The 18,119-nt window shown below is 36.3% G+C and overlaps 1 non-coding gene across 1 annotated transcript; it reads left to right on the top strand.

Moving 5' to 3' along the window:
• The first annotated feature begins 11,252 nt into the window (after window positions 1-11,252).
• Window positions 11,253-11,325, top strand: TRNAE-CUC. Its single transcript has one exon. It is a non-coding gene; the product is annotated as a tRNA-Glu (tRNA).
• Window positions 11,326-18,119: the final 6,794 nt, after the last annotated feature.

Here is an 18,119-nt window from a genome sequence, read left to right as displayed (position 1 = left end):
CTCAGCACGCCATCTTCATGCTGTACTGTTGCCAAAATGGATCTTCCCTTTAAATATTTGTTGTATTTTTTCTTTTTTCTTAAAAAAAAAATCCCAATTATAAACGCTGTTGTATCTCTTTTCATTTTCTTACAAATCCTTTTCATTTGTTTTTCTTATTTTCTTACAAATACTTTTCATTTGTTTTCTTATTTAGTTTAGCTTTTCTCCTTAATGTGTTTATAACAGTGTCTGTTCTCCCTCATATTCCTCTACTTTGTCCTTAAAAATTTGATGATTTTATTTTTTCTGCCACTGCTTTTCTTGAGCTCTAACAACTTACATATTTTATCGTCTCCTGCTGTCTAGTCATCTTGTCTGTAAGTTCTTTTATTTGTGCTTTGAGCTCTTCCTTCATTGAGTCAATTACTTCTTAAGTTTTTAAAATTCAGAGAGAAATATTTGGTCATAATTTTTACATGCTCCGTTACAATATTTTTTCTGGATGTTATGAATCTACCATGTATTTTTTTCTCATTTCTTACATTATTGTCCGTTTTCCTCAGTATATCTTTGAATATCCTGATTTTGCTCCCTTGTTTAACTATTTCTGAAAAGGTGAGTTTTCTCAGCCATTAGGAGCAGGTTTACATCAGGACAGAGCCAGAACCGAATTCCAGGCCAGTTGGAATTATCCCCATGTTTCAGGGAGTGTTATGCGAGTTTCCATAGCCTGCTTTTCTCCTCAGTGAATGGAATAGGCAGTGTTGTTTTTTGTTGTTGTTGGTTTTCTTTTTTTTTTTTTTTTAAATCACATCTTTTTCCTTCTGCACTGCCACAGAGACAGTGTGCTTCCTGCATGCATGGCTTCTTGGTGGGATTCCTTATTTAACTCTACCTTCTTTTCTTCAAGGAATAAAACTAGTTCTAGGGAACCTAGGGATTAAGTTTAGCAACTCAAGGTGTGCCCTTCACCTTAAAAAATTATGCTTTGCTGACTCATTCTGATATCTGCAGCTATAATGCCCTCACTCTGCTGTCTCTTCTTTCAAACACACCCCTTGTGTGATCACCACTGCTACAGTGATTGCGTGTGTACATGTTGTAGCGGAGCCTCATCAGCCTTGGTCCCTTGGTCATTATAATGAACAGAATACGCCTCTTGACCTGTTCTGTATAAGAGAAAAAGTTTATTCTTTTGTTATATTATGTCCCTGAGGTTTGAGGTTGTTTGTTACTATAGCATAACTTAGCCTATTTTGACTCATACACTTGGTTCACAACTGTGGGGTGTTACCCTAGAGGGCATTTGGAAACAGTAAGAGGCACTTTTGGTTGTCATAATGACAGTGTCCAGGGGCCAGGGATATTGAATCTCTAGTAATGCTTTTAACAGCCCTATGCAATAAGGATTGCTTTGCTGAAATGTCAATATTTTCCCCATTGAAAAACTCAGTAAATGTCTTGACAAGTACAGACAAAGTGCCTTCCTAAAATGAGTGCCCATTACTGAAACCTTGCCCAAATTGGATATTCTTGGCATTTTGGAAGGTCTTCTATTTTAAGTAATTCAGATAATTTCAAATTTATCAATATATACCTGTATACTTAGTATTTCCTAAATATAATACCCATGAGTGGACTGTTAGGGTTTATTAATTTTTGTTTCATTCTCATATTATTAATATCTGGTAAATATCTGTGGATTTCATTAGAGTGAAATATCTTCTCAGGCCAATGTTTGATAAAGTGCTTTCCATGTTATGAGTGCACATTAGTAAAATGTGGGTTCCCCTTTTGTTTTCTGTAGTTTGAACTGACAAGAGGCTTGGAAAATAAACAATTGAAAAAGACATTCCCAAAAGGTAGCCATCAAGTGTAATAATACTCAAGTCAAATGGCCCGGCTGTCATAGTAAAATACAGCCTATTGACGTCCTTCTCACTAGGGTAAAGCACTGCTTGCCACTTACAACAGACAGCATGGAGAGAAAGTATCACCCTTAGAACTGCAGGAGGGAATGTCCCATGTAGCTAAGAAAAAGGCATAAAACAAATCTGGTTGCATGTGTCCCTAGTAGATAACCACACATTTTTGTAAGGGGGAGGGTGGGCTACATAATTGTCTTACTTTAACAGTCAGAATAAATAGCTCCATAGTTAAAATATAACTGAGAATGACTAGCAACATTTAAAAAAAATCATTAAAAAAAAATCATTAAAGACCAGCTAGGTACCAGCTTCTCATGGAGACAAGTGGAGGGGACAGCTTACACAAAGATGAGCAGGATAGAGCCTACCTTCTTGGCTTTTGGAATCTTATCTGGAAGCTAAGCATATGCATAAGTAAATCTAATACCTGTAGGTTGTGACAAATGTTATAACGGAGGTAGTAAGAAGATTTAGTGAGAATGTAGGAAAAAAAGATTTCTAATTGAATGGAGGCACATGAGTTAAATCTAGGAGGAAGAATATTTTAAGTTGAACCTTAAAAGAAGACTACTGTGTGGACTGCTGAATAACATGTAAATATAACTGACTTCATTGTCTCAAGGCAGGGTTAAGAGGTGTAATAACTAACATTAGTAACATGTTTTGCAGTTAAATAATGCTATTACATACATTATTCTTATGACTGTATTAATATTAATAGATGATTTATATAATTAGAACCTGAAAAATAGAGGCTTTCAAATGATTTAAAATAGGGTATTCTAAAAATGATACAATAATTTACCACTGAGTCTGAAGCTTATGATTTTGTGTGTGTGTGTGTGTGTGTGTGTGTGTGTGTATGTGTGTATAAGATGTTCATGACTTGCAAAATGGCAGCTAATTTACACAGTAGATGCCCACATTTCTTCTGTCTACCAACATTGGGTCTTTGCAGTACCTCATTCAACCAGAACCAAAAATGAAAACATCATTCAAAATGATGTTTAAGTAAATTCTGTTCTTATAAGAGCAACCATTCTTACAGCCTAGTACTAATGTTCTTTTTTTTTTTTGAATTTTTAAATTTTATTTATTTTTTATACAGCAGGTTCTTATTGGTTATCCATTTTATACATATTAGTGTATATATGTCAATCCCAATCTCCCAATTCATTGCACCACCACCACCACCCCCGCCCGTTTCCCGCTTTGGTGTCCATAAGTTTGTTCTCTACATCTGTGTCTCTATTTCTGCTCTGCAAGCCAGTTAATCTGTACCATTTTTCTAGGTTCCACATATATGCATTAATATACAATATTTGTTTTTCTCTTTCTGACTTACTTCACTCTGTATGACAATCTCTAGATCCATCCACATCTCTACAAATGACCCAATTTTGTTCCTTTTTATGGCTGCGTAATATTCCATTGTATATACATACCACATCTTCTTTATCCATTCATCTGTCGATGGGCATTTAGGTTGCTTCCATGACCTGGCTATTATAAATAGTGCTGCAATGAACATTGGGGTGCATGTGTCTTTTTGAATTATGGTTTTCTCTGGGTATATGCCCAGTAGTGGGATTGCAGGATCATATGGTAATTCTATTTTTAGTTTTTTAAGGAACTTCCATGCTGTTCTCCATAGTGGCTCTATCAGTTTACATTCCTACCAACAGTGCAAGAGGGTTCCCTTTTCTCCACACCCTCTCCAGCATTTGTTGTTTGTAGATTTTCTGATGATGCCCATTCTAACTGGTGTGAGGTGATAACTCACTGTAGTTTTGATTTGCATTTCTCTAATAATTAGTGATGTTGAGCAGCTTTTCATGTGCTTCTTGGCCATCTGTATGTCTTCTTTGGAGAAATGTCTATTTGGGTCTTCTGCCCATTTCTGAATTGGGTTGTTTGTTTTTTTAATATTGAGCTACATGGGCTGTTTATATATTTTGGAGATAAATCCTTTGTACGTTGATTCGTTTGTGAATATTTTCTCCCATTCTGAGGGTTGTCTTTTCGTCTTGTTTCTAGTTTCCTTTGCTTTGCAAAAGATTTTAAGCTTAATTAGGTCCCATTTGTTTATTTTTGTTTTTATTTCCATTACTGTAGGAGGAGTATCAAAAAAGATCTTGCTGTGATTTATGTCAAAGAGTGTTCTTCCTATGTTTTCCTCTAAGAGTTTTATAGTGTCTGGCCTTACATTTAGGTATCTAATCCATTTTGAGTTTATTTCTGTGTATGGTGTTAGGGAGTGTTCTAATTTCATTCTTTTACATGTAGCTGTCCAGTTTTCCCAGCATCATTTATTGAAAAGACTGTCTTTTCTCCATTGTATATCCTTGCCTCCTTTGTCATAGATTAGTTAACCATATGTGCGTGGGTTTATCTCTGGGCTTTCTATCCTGTTTCATTGATCTATATTTCTGTTTTTGTGCCAGTACCATATTGTCTTGATTACTGTACCTTTGTAGTATAGTCTGAAGTCAGGGAGTCTATTCCTCCAGCTCTGTTTTTTTCCCTCAAGACTGCTTTGGCTATTCGGGGTCTTTTGTGTCTCCATACAAATTTTAAGGTTTTTTGTTCTAGTCCTCTAAAAAATGCTATTGGTAATTTGATAGGGATTGCATTGAATCGTAGATTGCTTTGGATAGTATAGTCATTTTCACAATGTTGATTCTTCCAGTCCAGAACATGGTATATCTCTCCATCTGTTTGTATCATCTTTAATTTGTTTCATCAGTGTCTTATAATTTTCTGCATACAGGTCTTTTGTCTCCCAGGTAGGTTTATTCCTAGGTATTTTATTCTTTTTGTTGCAATGGTAAATGGGAGTGTTTCCTTAATGTCTCTTTCAGATTTTCCATCATTAGTATATAGGAATGCAAGAGATTTCTGTGCATTAATTTTGTATCCTGCTACTTTACCAAATTCACTGACTAGCTCTAGTACTTTCCTGCTGGCATCTTTAGGATTATCTATGTATAGTATCATGTCATCTGCAAACAGTGACAGTTTTACTTCGTCTTTTCCAATTTGTATTCCCTTTATTTCTTTTCCTTTTCTGATTGCCATGGCTAGGATTTCCAAAACTGTGTTGAATAGTAGTGGCGAGAGTGGACATCCTTGTCTTGTTCCTTATCTTAGAGGAAATGCTTTCAGTTTTTCACCACTGAGAATGATGTTTGCTGTGGGTTTGTCATATATAGCCTTTATTATGTTGAGCTAGGTTCCCTCTATGCCCACGTTGTGGAGAGTTTTTATTCTAAATGGGTATGGAATTTTGTCAAAAGCTTTTCCTGCATCTATTGAGATGATCATAGGATTTTTATTCTTCAGTTTGTTAATATGGTGTATCACATTGATTGATTTGCGTATATTGAAGAATCCTTGCATCCCTGGGATAAATCCCACTTGACCATGGTGGATAATCCTTTTAATGAGTTGTTGGAATCTGTTTGCTAGTATTTTGTTGAGGATTTTTGTGTCTGTATTTATCAGTGATATTGGTCTGTAATTTTCTTTTTTTGTACTATCTCTGTCTGGTTTTGGTATCCGGGTGATGGTGGCCTTGTAGAATGAGTTTGGGAGTGTTCCTTCCTCTGCAATTTTTTGGAAGAGTTTGAGAAGGGTGAGTGTTAGCTCTTCTCTAAATGTTTGGTAGAATTCACCTGTGAAGCCATCTGGTCCTGGACTTTTGTTTGTTGGAAGATATTTAATCACAGTTTCAATTTCACTACTTGTGATTGGTCTGTTTGTATCTTCTATTTCTTCCTGGTTCAGTCTTGGAAGGTTATACCTTTCTAAGAATTTGTCCATATCTTCCAGGGTGTCCATTTTATTGGCATGGAGTTCCTTATAGTAGTCTCTTAGGATGCTTTGTATTTCTGGGGTTTCTGTTGTAACTTCTCCTTTTTCATTTCTAATTTTATTGATTTGAGTCCTCTCCCTCTTTTTCTTGATGAGTCTGGCTAATGGTTTATCAATTTTATTTATCTTCTCAGAGAACCAGCTTTTAGTTTTATTGATCTTTCCTATTGTTTTCTTTGTTTCTACTTCATTTATTTCTGCTCTGATCTTTATGATTTCTTTCGTTCTACTAACTTAGGGTTTTGTGTGTTCTTCTTTCTCTAGTTCCTTTATGTGTAAGGTTAGATTGTTTATTTGAGATTTTTCTTGTTTCTCGAGGTAGGCTTGTATTGCTATAAACTTCCCTCTTGAGCTGCTTTTGCTGCATCCCATAGGTTTTGGATCGTCCTGTTTTCGTTGTCATTTGTCTCTCGATATTTTTTGATTTCCTCTTTGATTTCTTCAGTGATGTCTTGGTTATTTAGTAACATATTGTTTAACCTCCATGTGTTTGTGTTTTCTACTTGTTTTACCCTGTAATTGATTTCTAATCTCATAGGTTGTGGTCAGAAAAGATGCTTGATACGATTTCAGTTTTCTTAAATTTACTGAGTCCTGATTTGTGACCCATGATGTAATCTATCCTGGAGAATGATCCATGAGCACTTGAGAAGAAATTGTAATCTGCTGTTTTTGATTGCAGTGTCCTATATATATATATCAATTAAATCTATCTGGTCCATTGTGTCATTTGAAGCTTGTGCTTCCTTATTAATTTTCAGTTTGGATGATCTGTCCATTGGTGTAAGTGGGGTGTTAAAGTCCCCCAGTATTATTGTGTTACTGTCGATTTCCTCTTTTAAAACTGTTAGCAGTTGCCGTATGTATTGAGGTGCTCCTATGTTGTGTGCATATATATTTATAATTGTTATATCTTCTTCTTGGATTGATCCCTTGATCATTATGTAGTGTCCTTCCTTGTCTCTTGTAACATTCTTTTTTTAAAGTCTATTTTGTCTGATATGAGTATAGCTACTCCAGCTTTCTTTTGATTTCCATTTGCATGGAATACCTTTTTCCATCCCCTCACTTTCAGTCTGTATGTGTCCCTAAGTCTGAAGTGGGTCTCTTGTAGACAGCATATATATAGGTCTTGTTTTTGTATCCATTCAGCAAGCCTGTCTTTTGGTTGGAGCATTTAATCCATTCACATTTAAAATAATTATTGATATGTATGTTCCTATTACCATTTTCTTAATTGTTATGGGTTTGTTTTTCTATGCCCTTTTCTTCTTTTGTGTTTCCCACTTAGAGAAGTTCCTTTAGCATTTGTTGTAGAGCTGGTTTGTTGGTGCTGAATTCTCTTAGCTTTTGCTTGTCTGTAAAGCTTTTGATTTCTCCATCAAATCTGAATGAGATCCTTGCTGGGTAGAGTAATCTTGGCTGTAGGTTCTTCTCTTTCATCACTTTAAATATATCATGCCACTCCCTTCTGGCTTATAGAGTTTCTGCTGAGAAATCAGCTGTTAACCTTATTGGAGTTCCCTTGTATGTTATTTGTCATTTTTCCCTTGTTGCTTTCAATAATTTTTCTTTGTCTTTAATTTTTGTCAGTTTGAGTACTATGTCTCAGCATGTTTCTCCTTGTATTTTTCCTCCCTGGGACTCTCTGCATTTCCTGGACTTCGATGGCTATTTCCTTTCCCATGTTAGGGATGTTTTCGACTATAATCTCTTCAGATATTTTCTTGGGTCCTTTGTCTCTCTCTTCTCCTCTGGAACCCTATAATGCAGATGTTTTTTGTGTTTAATTATGTCCCCGAGGTCTCTTAGGCTGTCTTCACTTCTTTTCATTCTTTTTTCTTTATTCTGTTCCTTGGCAGTGAATTCCAGCATTCTGTCTTCCAGGTCTTTTATCTGTTCTGCCTCAGTTATTCTGCTATTGGTTCCTTCTAGTGTATTTTTCATTTCAGTTATTATATTGTTCATCTCTGTTTGTTTTTTGTTTAATTCTTCTAGGCATTTGTTCTTTAATTCTTCTAGGTCTTTGTTAAACCTTTTTTGCATCTTCTTGATCTTTGCCTCCATTTTTTTTGAGGTCCTGGGTCATCTCCACTATCATTATTCTGAATTCTTTTTCTGGAAGGCTGCCTATCTCCACTTCATTTAGTTATTTTCCTGGAGTTTTATCTTTTTCCTTCATCTGGTACATAACCCTCTGCCTTTTCATCTTGTCTGTCTTTCTGTGAATGTGGTTTTTGTGCCACAGGCTGCGGGATTGTAGTTCTTCTTGCTTCTGCTGTCTGCCCTCTGGTGGAGGAAGCTATGTAAGAGGCTTGTGCAAGTTTCTTGATGGAGGGCCTGGTGGTGGGTAGAGCTGGTTGTTGCTCTGGTGGGCAGAGCTCAGTAAAGCTTTAATCCACTTGTCTGCTGATGGATGGGGCTGGATTCCCTCTCTCTTGGGTGTTTGGCCTGAGGCTACCCAGCACTGGAGCCTACCGGCTCTTTGGTGGGGCTAATGGCAGACTCTGGGAGGGTTCACACTAAAGAGTACTTCCCAGACCTTCTGCTGCCAGTGTCCTTGTCCTCACAGTGAGCCACAGCTATCCCCTGCCTCTGCAGGAGACCCTCCAACAGTAGCAGGTAGGTCTGTTTCAGTCTCCTATGGGGTCACTGGTCCTTCCCCTGGGTCCCGATGTGCACACTACTTTGTGTGTTCCTTCCAAGGGTGGAGTCTCTGTTGCCCCCATCTTGTCAAAGTCCTGCAGTCAAATCCTGCTCACCTTCGAAGTCTGATTCTCTAGGAATTCCTTCTCCCATTGCCAGACTCCCAGGTTGGGAAGCCCGACGTGTTGCTCAGAACCTTCACTCCAGTGGGTGGACTTCTGTGGTATAAGTGTTCTCCAGTTTGTGAGTCACCCACCTAGTGGTTATGGGATTTGGTTTTATTGTGATTGCGCCTCTCCTCCCGTCTCTTTGTGGCTTCTCCTTTGACTTTGGATGTGGGGTATCTTTTTTGGTGAGTTCCGGTGTCCTCTTGTTGATGAGTGTTCAGCAGTTGGTTGCCATTCCAGTGCTCTCACAAGAGGGAGTGAGTGCACATCCTTCTACTCCGCCATCTTGCTCCTGCTTTCAGTCTGGTACTAATGTTTACATTCATCTAATTCAAGGAGTTGTACGTGAGCTATTCAGCACATACAACTCTGGTTGTATGTGTATGTATTTCCTTTTGTCTGGTACTGGCATTTATTAGATGAGGAATAAATAGTGTGGCCTCTCTTCAAGAAATGACACTTCATAATGTCTTGAATCTTCTAAACTTGGAAGTGTCTGATGTATATACACAGCTGAGCAGGAAGTGCTGTCAAAGTACAAGTCAGTGAGCCCAGACCTTTAGAGCTGTGAGCAAAAAATGATTTAATTATTTCAATTCTTCCCATAACACTTATTCACCTCAACAGGACGCCTCACTACTCCCTTGTTCTTTATTACTGTCATGAGAAAGGAACTCATATTCATCCCCCCTGTAATCTTTTTTAGGCCTGGTGGGTGGTGCATGGTTGAACATCTGAGAATGCTGTTCTTTGCTGTCCAGCGAATCAGCAGAAGAGGAGATGGGCCTCAGGTGTCCTGCAGCCAACTGTATCTCAAGGTTTGTTGACACTAATCCACATGGAATTGTACTGTCAAGTTAGATGGCTCTGGGGCTGCTGTTGATGTGAAACATACATAGCCCAAGGGAGATAACTATTCTTGGTGATAAAATGCAGTTTTCTTGGAATTTTAATTTATTCCAGAATTTCCTTCCAGAGAGCATATCCTGGTAGTTTACTGTGGTTATTTTGAAGAGCAAAGTGGCAGAAGAGAAAGAGGATGAGGTGATAATATGAATTAAAATATCTGTGTTATTTTCCAGATTATACATTATCTAATTTAATACAACAGTACGGTGACAAAGTTTTATTATTATCCACATTTTACAGATGAGGAAATTGAAGTCTGGTAGGGTTAAGTAGTTTGCTCAAGGTAATTTGCTATTAGGTGAAAGAGATGACAAAAGTACTAATTGAGCCAGACACTCTGCATACGCTCTACTGAATTATTAGATTCAATCCTCATAATAACCTATGTGACAGAGACTAACACTGGTGCCATTTTTTAAAAAATGGATGAGAAGCCTGGTACTAGAATCATTTAGTTTTAAGGGACTAGACTTGGGTCCAGGTCTTCACACTCCATAACCCATTGTATACTGTGGTGCAGTCCAAGTGATGTGGCATCTTCTGACTGGAACTTGAGATTTCTAGCCACATATCACGCTAAGAAAATGTCTTTAGAGCACTTTGCACACTGCCTCACACATAAAAATATTCTATAATTGAAAGCTACTATAAATGTGTGACTAGCAAGGCCGTATTTGCCTATTACATTTATTATAAAGATTTCTGAAGATTTTACAACTATTGTTAGGATCATCAAATGCTGGATCCCGCTAAGCTTTTATCTGTATAAGGCATGTTTTCAGGTTGCGTCTAGAAAGACTGAAATTCAATGACAAATTGTGACTTTTCTAAATTGATAAGGTGTCAATGGCAAGTCAGGCTGACAATCCATAGCAGCAAGGGAAGTTCTCATTGTGCTTGACTACATGCTACTCTTTACTAGCCATAAGCAGTCTGGGAGCTCACAGTATCATTTCAAAAATGTTTTGCAGTTTTCCAAGTGCTTCCAAATGTGTTCTTTCATTTGTGCCTTATGACAACATTGTCCGGTGGCAATTGTTATTCCTATTTTACAAATAAGAAACTGAGAGCTAGAGTCAGAGGTCAAGATGCAAGTCATACAACTAGGAAATGGAGGAACGAAAGTCCAGAGTGGATTCCCTGACTCAAAGCTCAATGCTCTTCTTAGTACACATAGTTTCCTCACATTTTTATTAATATTTCTGTCTCCTTTTAATACTTAAGAGCCACCAGAATCTGAAAATACAAATGTAATAAAGTATCACAGTGGGTAGCTTTATGAAATGCATGAACAAAAAGGTAAATTTGATGGGCCTAACAGTAAAATCTTAAAAAGTACTCTCAACAAATATTCATCCAGCACCTATTTATTTAGTCTCTACTTTGTCCATGCCATCGTGTTAAATTATGTGAGGTATATAAAGAAGCAGGGGCCAGGAATGCTGGGAAAAGCCTTCAACTCAATGCATTTTTAGATGTACAAAAATTCATAGGAATCACGTTGTGGTAATTGTGTACATGTCTTATTTCACCAGTTGAACTAAAATCAAATTGGTGATGGTACCTGTGTCTTATTTACCTTTAAATTTCACATAATGCCTGGCTCAATGTCTTTCCTGTTGAATGAATGAATGAATGAATGAATGAATAGGGGTGTAGAGTTAGGGCCTCTGCTGTATAGGAGCTTATGGACTAAATGGAAAGATAAGATATGAAACTAAATTAAATACAGTACAAGATTGGGAATTCCCTGGTGGTCCAGTGGTTAGGACTCTGCACTCTCACTGCTGGGGGCCCAGGTTCGATCCTTGGTCGGGGAACTAAGATCCCACAAGCTGCGAGGTGCAGCCAAAAAATTAATTAATTAATTTTAAAAAAATACAGTACAAGATTGATATATGACCATATGGTAGAGAGATGAGAGGCATAATTTCTAGCTGAGATGATCAGGGAAAGCTTTATGGAAGAGACACTTGTTGAATGAGAGGTAAGTAATAAGGACTTCTGCTGTCCTTTTTTAGAGCAACAATGGATAAACTAGCTTAGTGAAAATAAGAAGTAGGAGTTTTAAATCTTCCAGCACCCTATAGGTGGGCATAGTGGACATTCAAAACATTTTTGTTGAATGAGTAAATGAATAATGATTAAATCTTTCCAACAAAATTTTTAACGTATTAGCTTTTTAAAATGAAATGCTGTTGAGACATCTTGGTGTTACGTGGAATCAGTTAGTTAAGAAATGTCAAAACACTGTGATCAAGGATCTTGCTATACTCAGTTAACTCTTCTAGAAATCACAGAAGTACCTTAGAGAGTGCCTTACTCTGTTACAGAGATTTAATAAACCGATACAATTCAGAGAAGTATTTTGGATATATAATCAAAGAGTAAAACAAATATCTTTGAGAGGTTGCATAATTTCCTTGAGAGGGAGAATACCAAGCCAAAACTCTTCAGTTATATCCTCATTCCTACTTACCCCATATAATTTTAACATCTTTTGGCAGCCTGGCAATAAAAACTAGGATATGAGAATTCCTGCTTAACTCTGAGTCTGGGTTACACTCTAGTTTCCACATTGATCATTTAGTTTTATTTCTTTTCACAGAAAATCACTTGCAATGACTCCTGGTTACTCTCAGAGCTGGGACTTTTACACCAGCAATAAAAGGAAACATTATTTACCATAAGGCATTTTTCCATTTGATGGCAGTGACTCATGGTGCTTTCCTTTACTCAAAAGTAAAATAATAATGCTTCTACCTGAAACTGAAGGGTTTTTTATGTTTTTTAAATTTTGTCTGGGTGGTAATCATCAAAAGAATAAATAAGACCTTAAAGCATTAATGATGGAGGTGGGACTTCAGTTTGCTTTTATTACAACAGCAAGTAATAAACACATTCAGTGGACTTTCCAAATACTGTACTTTTATTTGATTCCCTTTAGGAACATTTTGAAGAATAGTGTAAAGAAAAATGTCAACAATGTTAATATTACTAGTATAAATTATTTAATGTTTTTGGTAATAGCATTTCATGCCCCATATATATTCCCATTGAGGAGAAGCTCCGTTTGAACTAGATGACTGCATGTGTTCAGTGAAGTCCAAATAATATGAAATTTTGACTTACAAAACCATGATGAACACTTTTCAAAAAATAACTTTCTAAATTAATTATCTAGCACTGTGAGGTGAATCATGTTCTCCTGAAAATGTATGTGGTACGTTTTTGGAAACTTTGTATATAGTAATGTTTGAAAATTTCTGTATGATAAAATTTAAGCCTTTTATAAAATTACTCCAAACTTTGTAAAGTTCAGAGATTTGTATTATCCTCCATCTTCTCTTAGAACTATATGTCACAGTTCTATATATTTACAATGATTAGACTACCTTTGACTTGGAATTCTAAAAAAATAAAAGAAGAGAATGATGGGAATAGTTGAACGTATATCATAAACAACAGGAAAAAAGACTTTTAAAAACATTTAGAGGAAAAAAAGATATGCTTTCATGGATGGAAGCCCAAAATTGAATATGTTTCAAAGAGGATGTAAAGTTCCTTCCCCAAGGCAGGGTTTTTCAAACCTTGGTATATAGGAGATCTCTTGGGGAGCCAGTTAAAAGTAGGATTTCTAGTCCCCAGTCCCAAAGGATGGCCACATCTTATAAATATCTGAAACAGCAGAGGGGTACATGAGAAAGCAGTAAGATAGAGGGATTAAAAGGGCTGGAAAAAACTTTTAATGATGATGGTTATGTTCCTTATCATAATTGTGCTGATGACTCTTCAGGTGTGTATATAAGTCAAAACATCAAATTGTACATTTTAATTAGGTACTGCTTATTTTGTTAGTTATATGTCAATAAAGCTTCAAAATTAAATAAAGTAGGCCATGGGAAAAGGGAAAGAGGATTTCTCTGCTCTCTGAGGCACTTAGTTTTAGAGGTTCTTGTGTCTGATATTGAAGCCCCTTCTGACTCAACCACATTGTGAGGGGTGTGTGTGTGTGTGTGTGTGTGTGTGTGTGTGTGTGTGTGTGTGTAGTGCAAAAGAGTTTGTTAACAGGGAACAGTACAGAAGGGCTCAGGCAGTTTTTATTTGTGTGTACTTGCAAGACCCAGAGAGAAGAGTAGTCTTCCCTGCCCCTTGAGGGGCCATTCACTGTGGGTCTGCAGTTATGAGGACTATAGATTCTTGCTTTTGACTTCTAGGCTACTCTGGTGACTGGCATCACATGGAAGTTATAGCCTCTTTCACACTGCCCAAGTTGTTTGGGTTTTAATGACAAAGGTGTGCAATAATGGTGGGGATCAAAGTCCACAATCCTATAGAACTTCTTGCAAAAGATTGTGAAATTTGCATATATGAGTGAGGAAAATGACTGATTCTTAGGCTTTATGAGAATTCTGTAGGTTGTCTAGCAATAACATGGGCTGAAAAACCTCAGGGTAGGAGAAAATTGACTTTACCAAAGAAGATGGTGGTGTGGAGCCACTTGAATATTAAAAGATTCGTAGCTCAACTGGATAGTGGGAAGTACACTTACTGAGGACAAACATGGAGGAAGATTCCAGTAGTTGCCCATTCTTGCTTCTTTATACAGATGAGGAAATGGGGTCAGTATTGATTGTGAGCTTTGGATGAAGTCACAGACACAGTGTGATTGAACTAAGGAAAACATCTCACTTTTTCAGTTCTCAATTGTGTACTGTTTGAACCACTCTTTTTACCAACTGCAGATATTTTTTCCTTTTTGACTCTGAAGAAATGAACTTCAAACTGGAGATAGCAGAACACGCATGGTTAAGGAGTATTTGAAATTTAAGCAGGATCAGACGTGGGAGAGCACTTAGGTGCTATAAACTAGCATATATTTCTTCAGAGTCATAAAATTATACATCAGGATCCTGAAAGGTCTTGCAGATGTAAATGCAGAATCATAGTTTAGGGTAAGTCGTCATGAACAACAGTTATCTTAAAAAGGGAAATTGGAAAAAATAAGATTCTGGAAAGGTTAACGAATCTTCTGTAACTATTATGCTATGCTATCTCCTATTTATAAACTGACAGGGTTTAGTTAGGTGGCTATTTCAGTTCTCAAATAAATCTAATCATAATCCAAATTTCCTGGGATAAGTAAGTGTTGTAGGATGAGGCTAAAGAAGATCCTGGTAGGTTCTTTTAAGAACATGAGTGATAACTGGAGAAGTGAGCTGGAGCCTGGAGTAAAAACGTTGGCTGTAAGTAATTTCATAAGCGCTTTCATATGTAGAGACTATGAAAGAGCTGTACTTATTCTTCCTAAGGCTGTACTTTAGGAAATAGGTTAAACTCTGAATGAGATTGGCAGGGGAATGAGTATTGCTAGCCATTGGAATATGTAACTATGTCTTTAAAAAGATAACTTCTTGTTTATGTAAGATTCTAGCTCAAGTTCTACATCTTCCAGGAAGATATTTTCTCTGACTTGTATTGGCCATATTTATTTGATCTTTCTCTGAACTTCAGTTGTCCTGAGAGTCAATAGGTCAACAGCATGCAGGTTATCTCATAATTAATTAAGTTGTACTTGTGTCAACCAAATGCAAAGACCAGGTTAGATATTACAGGAGATGCATATATGAAAAGATAATTGGATTATCATCTTATTGAGGTCATCTGGAGGCTTCACTCTTTTGGAAGTTTATTTAGAGTTTATGGGGGAGAGAAGAAATTTCAGTTAGAATTTAGGGACTCTAAATAGAAGGCCAGGAAATAAGCCACTGTTAGGCTTAAAGAGTTTATCATGGTAAGAGGCAGGAGATGTAGCTGGCATTGTAGGTTCGGGTCAGATTTTGGACAATCCGCAGAAGGGGAGAAAATATTTGCAAATTATATATTTGATAAGGGACTTATATCTAAAATATACAAAGAACTCTTACAACTCAGTTAAAAATGACATATAACCCAATTTTTTTAAATGGTCAAAAGACCTGAATAGAATTTTATCCAGATAAGATATATGAATTGCCAGTAAGGTGCATGAAAAGATGCTCAACCTCATTAGCCATCAAATGCAAACCCAAATGATGATGAGAGACCACTTCACACTCATCAGGATGGCTATAACAAAAAATTCAGATAAAAACAAATGTTGTCAAAGATGTGGTAAAATCAGAACCTCATACACTGCTGGTAGGAATGTTATTTGATGTAGTCACTTGGAAAACTATCTGATAGTGCTTCAAAAAGTTAAACATACTTTTACCATTTGATCCAGCAATTGCACTTCTAGACAAATAAAAACATGTGTATATAAAAACTTGTATATTAATATTCATAGCAGCTATTCATGATAGCCAAGCAGTGGAAACAACCCAAATATTCATCAACTGATGAATGAATAAATAAACAAAATGTGGTCTATCCATACAATGGAATATTATTCAGCCATAAAAAGGAATGAAGTACTGATACTTGCTGCAACATGGATGAACTTTAAAAACCTAATACTAAGTAACAGAACTCAGCCACACAAAAAAACACATATTATTGATATATGACTCCATTTATATGAAATACCACAGTAGACAAGTCTGTAGAGACAGAAAGTAGGTTAGTGCTTGTGTTTAGGCTTAGTGGGGGGAAGGAGAATGTGGATACTTGGGGGATAATAGCTAAAGGATACAGGGTTTCTTTTGGTGGTGATGGAAATGTTCTAAAACTGATGTGGTGATGGTTGTACAACTCTGAATATACTAAAAAACATTGAATTGTATACTTTAAAAGGGTGAATTTTATATGTGAATTAGATCTCAATAATGGTGTTATCCAAAACAAACAAGCAGACAAAAAACTCACACGCATATTTTATTTTTAAAAACTTTTTCCTACTTCTGTACACTGAGAGTGTCTAAAAGCAATGACCAACCCAATAGCAAAGACTACCTTTTTGGTATCCAGATCGTGGTCTTTACCACTTACATTAAAAGGAACTTTTGTTTTGTTTTGATTTTTGAGAAATGGCTGATTCTAGTTATGGAACAAAAAGAAATGTACAAAGTGAGCCTGAAATATCCTCTAGTATTGGAAAACAAGGTAACTATCAAAGACTTTGGGTGATATCAAAAGAGCTCAGGAGGCAACCTGAATAAGCTTCTACTGGTCTAAGATGAAATTATTTGAGCATCAGTTAAGACAAAAACTACAGTGGATACATCAGATATGCTTCATTTCATGGGTTTATGATGGTATTAAAAATAACTCATTGATGGCTCCTGGTGATTCTTTTTATTTATTTATTTCTTGAAAATGTCTAAAGAGAAAGAATCAAGTGTTTGTCCTCCGTTCTTATATAACCTTACCTCAGTAACCAAATAATTAATGAGGGAATATTTCTGTTTGGAAGGATTCTAGCTAATAAATGGAGAAGAAATGACAAATATCATTACTTTGTCACCCTGATAATGTATTAATGGGTCTAAGAAATAATCATCAGTAGTTGATAACATCAAAAAAGAGAGACAACGTATACATCTTGGTAGAAGTATGCAATATTACCCATGAAGGAAATCTGCCCAGAAATGAAAAAAATATTCTGAATCTGATCAAACATCTAGATTTACCTGCCAATTTATAGGAAGTGTAGGTGACAAAGGAACTCTATAAATGACATCACTGCTCTGTAATTAGCATAATATATTTTAGAAAACTCTGCAGGATAAATGACTTAGTATCTTAGTCCTGGTATCAACAACAACAACAAGTGCAAGATATAAAAACAAGGAGAAGGCTTTAAAAGACATACCAGCTATCTCAATGTATGGACATTTTGAATCTTGATTTAATGATTTGTCTGTCTTAAAAATTTATAAGGCACTCAGTATATGGGAACAGTGTCTGGATATTTGATGATATTAAGTAACTATTGTTAATTTTTAGGGATGATTATATTTTTTATGCCTTCTAAAAAGAACCTCCAGTTTTAGAGATACATGCTGAAATATCTCCGTGATATGAAATGATATGATATGTAGGATTTGCTTAAAAATAATTGAGGGAAGAGTGGGTAAAAGTATAGTAGAACAAGCTTGTCATGTTAATATGTTGAAACTAGGTGATGAAATGGGCACATTGAGTTTATAGTACTATTACCACAACTAGTGTTCATGTTTGAAACTTCAATAATAAAATTTTAAAATAAAATTTACAAACATAAATAGTAAATGTTTTTAGATCCCATGCTCAGTAAGATATAATTTGAGGAAAAGGAAATAAAGAAACAATCTTTGGCAGCACTTATGCTTACCTTACGGAACCATCATTACATTTCTGTTCTGCTGCGCAACAGGTTTAAGTTGCTAAGCTCAACTCAGCCTAACCAAGGATATAGTCAAGCTAATGAATTACTAATTCAAAGTCAGAATGTGTCACAAGTTAAATTGTTTATGTTTATTTGCTTGAAATATTCATTCGTTTACAATAGGTGGTAAGGATTTTGCCTGTAGGTAACAGCAGGCAATGGATGTTTTAGCATCAGTGAAATTCTATTCAAAAAATTAACTGGGGGCTTCCCTGGTGGCGCAGTGGTTGAGAGTCCGCCTGCCGATGCAGGGGACACGGGTTCGTG

Source organism: Monodon monoceros, unplaced genomic scaffold (genome assembly GCF_005190385.1).
Source record: "Monodon monoceros isolate NGI ecotype Baffin Bay Population unplaced genomic scaffold, NGI_Narwhal_1 Super_Scaffold_5, whole genome shotgun sequence".
Taxonomy (NCBI): domain Eukaryota; kingdom Metazoa; phylum Chordata; class Mammalia; order Artiodactyla; family Monodontidae; genus Monodon; species Monodon monoceros.
Note: the sequence above shows the minus strand (reverse complement) of the source record. Positions and strands in the feature narration are given on the sequence as shown.